Genomic DNA, 4,477 nt, shown 5'->3' with positions numbered 1-4,477 from the left:
CAGGTGATGCGGCTACTTAATTATAGGACCCTAATTGGGAGAGGTGAGGTTTGATTTATTTTGTTTTGGCTTTTTCAAGACAGGGTTTCTCTGTGTTTAACCCTGGCTGTCCCAGAACTCACTCTGTAAACCAGGTTGACCTTGAACTCTCAGAGCTCCACCTACCTCTGCCTCCCGAGTACTGGCATTAAAGGCGGAAGCACGCACCTTTAATCCCATGGCCAGGTGTTCTTGACTGAACTTGGAGTCTAGTTTAGGATTTGGCTAAAGCTCCAACCTAGCCCCTCCTCATTCCCGAGCCCCTGCTCCTTCCTGTTGCCATGCTCTCTCCCTGGCCAGTGTGTCCCCACCACAAAGATAAATGTGTCTCCTCTTTCATGAAGGAGGTGTTGGCAAAGTTGGAAAGCTAGCTGGAAGCTAAAATAAGGCTAGGTGATCCTGCAAGAAAGGGTGGAGGCTTGGGGTGGGCAGGGGAGGAGCAGGTCAGCTCACTGGCTCCTTGACCTTGCAGTTGAGGTCTTTGATGTGAAACACATCTGCATCCATGGCAAGCTTCTGGAACCAGAGTTGGGGTGACAGAGTAGGAAATCTTGCTCCTCTTTCTAAGCTCATTGTCCACGCCTCTACCCAGCCCCCTTCAGGAGCCAAGAAGGCACCCTCCTCCAAAACAATCTCTTGTGCATACTCATCAGCAAGACCCTTCATACCACCTACTTTCAGAGACCTGCCCGCCACTTCTCTATCCCGATCCATTCCCTCCCCAGCATGACGGCCCCGCTCAGTCTGTACAGCACTTGGCACAGTCTAAACATTTCTGTGTTCACCTGATTTCTTTGCACCCTGTCCCTATAGAATGTGAGTCTGAAGTCCTGGGGCCCTGTGTCAGCCTTGTCACTGCTGTGTCTCCAGAGCCTCCAGTGGGTCTGACACCTGTCAGTCCTCAGAAACAGTTGTTGAGAACAGATGGAGAGAGGAGGGGACCTCAGTTCTGCTCTGGATGGCATCACTGCCTTGCTCTCCATCTCTGGAGTTCATTCTTCTTTCCACACTGGGAGGTGGCACCAACTCAGAAAGTGTCCAGGTGTCCTCTGGGGGGGGGGTGGCACCAACTCAGAAAGTGTCCAGGTGTCCTCTGGGGGGGTGGGGTGGCACCAACTCAGAAAGTGTCCAGGTGTCCTCTGGGGGGGTGGGGTGGCACCAACTCAGAAAGTGTCCAGGTGTGCTCTGGAGAGACCCTGGAAGGTAAAGGCAGCAGAGTCATGTTCGGGTCTTTCCACTGAAAACAAGAAAACCTCTGGAAAAGACCCAGCTCTGGAGTCCAGGGAGTGGTCCAGAGGCCTGACAGATGCACAAGCTGGAGAGAAATGACTCATTCAGACTTATCAGAAGACAGCAGATAAACTTACACACTCTCAGTGACAGACAGAGCCACAGGTGTGGAGGCTGCAGCAGCTTTCTCTCTGTCTGTCTGTCTGTCTCTTTCTCTGACACTGATCCCTTCCACTCTGCTGTCATCTGCACTAGATTAGACAAGACACTTTTTAAAATTTTAATATTCCGGTCAATCATCCTTGTAATATATAATTAGCTCATATCAATGTATCACAAGAATAATATTAGATAAAAAATTGCACTCTTAGAACAATGTGCACCACAATACTACAATAAGCTAGATAATTGCAGAGGACAAAGTAGGGTTAGGGGAAGACAGATTGAATATGCTAAGACCAGGAGGATGGTTAGGATATAAACAAGCCATCTGGTGAGTCCAGTGCTTATCAAAACCGTACATATGGTTTCTGAGCCTTCTAGTAGCAAACCATGATAGTGCTTGAAATGTAAAAAGAATACGATGTTATAATACATATGTACATATATTATTTATACATATCACAAAAACATACTAATTTCTCAGGAGAAACTGGAACAAAAGATGAAAAATGGCCCATGTATTTAATATGAAATACTATTTATTTTAAGGAAACAAATATACATGTATATAAATTGTGAGGGACTAGAGAGGCTGAGGCAGGAGGATAGTGGACTTTGAGTCAGCCTAGGCTGCACAATGAGACTCTGTTTTGAAAAAAAAATTTAATGGAAATAAACCAGATCTTTGATCATCAACAATTCTCTATGTGGCAAAATGGTAACTTTAGTAACTTGAGCTCCTAATAATGCTCATCTAAGTTCTCCAGAATGGATGGATATAAAATTTATATTCAGAAAACAATTGTGATCAGAAAAAGCCAATGGCAAGTTGTTTGAAAATATTTTATTATGATAAACTATTTGTACAAATAAGATATAATCTATCATTTTAATGATTCTTAAGAGACATAAAGCAAATTCTGAAGTACAGGATGCAGGACCAGTGCTGGGCACTGAGTGTACTTAATACAGAAATGATATTAAAGGGCTGTATGAATTTTGTCAGTGAAGCAGAAAAGGCTAAGAACCTCGTCATTAACAATTTAACACTGGAAAACAGGGAGGGAAGAGGTGAGGACTAATTCTCCTGTTCACTCCTTATTGCTCATAGCAGAAGACCACATTTAAGTTTTGACAGATTCTTTCTATGAAGCTCCAGCTTGAATCCTCCTGCCTCAGCCTCCCAGATACTGGAATGACAGGCGTGAATTAGCATACCCAGCATGAAGACTTTCTTTTTTTTTTTTTTTTTTAAAGATTTATTTATTTATTATGTATACAGTGTTCTGTCTGCATGTATGTCTGCAGGCCAGAAGAGGGCACCAGATCTCATTACAGATGGCTGTGAGCCACCATGTGGTTGCTGGGAATTGAACTCAGGACCTCTGGAAGAGCAGTCGGTGCTCTTAACCACTGAGCCATCTCTCCAGACCAAGACTTTCTTTTTTGAAATAATGGTATTTTTCAATGTTTTAAACTGTGTATTTTTCCTGTTAGGAGATTTTTCTAGGATCACTATCATAGGCTGGCACGTTGACACTTTTCTACACTGTAGGGGTTTTTTTTTTTTTTCTTCAATTTATTTTCATTTGCTGAAATCCAAATAGATTTAAGTAATTTGAAAATTCAAAGTCAGTATTGTCCAATATGTTTTTCAAGTGATATTAAATACATTCATAACGTGCCAAAACATTACCACTATCCATCTTCGTGATTCATTCCATGTAGCACAGGGAAACCCTACAACCTGAACTGTAGTTCCCCTCTCCCATCACCACAGCCGTCAGCCACACTCCTGCCTTCGTGATGCTGATCACTTCTGAGTAGTTGCTGTGGGCTTTTATGATGTCACACAAAACACCACACCGTGTGTATGTTCAAGCTTTTAAAGAAACCAGAAGTCAGTTGATTGGTGATCATTTTATTAGACTTAGAGTGCGCCACTGACAAGGGACTGTGTGGAGGAAGACAGGCAGTACGGTGGATGTAGCAATAGTGTGTGCTCGTGTTTAGAAGGATACATTAACCCAATAGTCCCAAGTGGTACTCTCAGCTCTTCTCAGTAGGAAAATGAGTGAAATGAGCTTCAGTTTACTCCTCGCAGGACTAAAAGAGTGCCGTGCCACAGACCTGGAACCTGGCATTATCCTCCCAGCAGGGGAGCAGTGGGCAGTCACTTCATGCCAATCAGTCTCGGCAGACACCCCGGCAACAAACTACAGTTTAGTAAGAGAAAGGCCAACACGCTGATGTCATCAAAGTTTTGCAGGCACAGGGGTCATACTAGGACTCTAAGCCCCCAGACTGAACTGTCCAGTTTTATGCTTAGACTCTATAAAGTAGGGACAGCAAGATACCAAAGTGAATGGGTCTGAATTATTGCTAACAGGCCAAGTAGGAAACCCAACCAAACCTGTCTGCTCGGAGCCTTCTGGGCCCCTCCGTTTTACCATTTCTTCCTCTCTGGTATCGGGCAGGACTCCTCTGGAAGGAGGGTCTTGACTGGTTTGCTAGTCTGCTGTCACATAGAAAGGAAGGGAAGAGTTAAAATAGTATTTTTAGACTTCTTGACTGACTTTTGGAAGAAGTTCCTGTACATAAGGCTTCCATCAGGACAGGATATGGGGGCCAAAGAGGGACAGAAGGCCAAAGAGCAGCTGGGCTCTGAGGCTTCACTTGGGGTGTCATTTTCTGAGCCCAACAGTCCCATCAGGGCCAGTTCAGCCAGTTCTGTGCCCTGTAGAGATTATGCAGCTCTTACCACTGACCCTTGTGATCTGGATCCCAGGGTACAACAGGCTCTTCCTCGCTTAGGTCAGACCATCACATGCGTGAGTGATGATTGAGACCCCATTGTGATTCACTCTGAACCCAAAGACGCGGAGCTCGCGGCTTTCACACTATGATGAATGCACATTAATAAAGAGTCCACATCAGTTTCAGGGGAAACTGATGAATGTATCAAGATGTATAACATGGTGGTCATCTGTGGAGGAGAGTAAGAAGGAGAGAGAGAGGGAGGGAGGGAGGGAAGAGAGTGAAGGGG

At 44.7% G+C, this 4,477-nt stretch overlaps 1 long non-coding RNA gene across 1 annotated transcript; it reads right to left on the bottom strand.

Annotated features, from left to right (window-relative positions):
* Positions 1-811: 811 nt before the first annotated feature.
* On the bottom strand, positions 812-2,666 carry LOC121831739 (uncharacterized). Its single transcript, XR_006075286.2, has 2 exons — positions 1,407-2,666; positions 812-1,235 (listed from the first exon to the last, which is right to left on the bottom strand). It is a non-coding gene; the product is annotated as an uncharacterized LOC121831739 (long non-coding RNA).
* Positions 2,667-4,477: the final 1,811 nt, after the last annotated feature.

Source organism: Peromyscus maniculatus, chromosome 8 (genome assembly GCF_049852395.1).
Source record: "Peromyscus maniculatus bairdii isolate BWxNUB_F1_BW_parent chromosome 8, HU_Pman_BW_mat_3.1, whole genome shotgun sequence".
In the NCBI taxonomy this organism is placed as follows: domain Eukaryota; kingdom Metazoa; phylum Chordata; class Mammalia; order Rodentia; family Cricetidae; genus Peromyscus; species Peromyscus maniculatus.
This window is presented reverse-complemented; position numbering and strand designations above follow the sequence as displayed.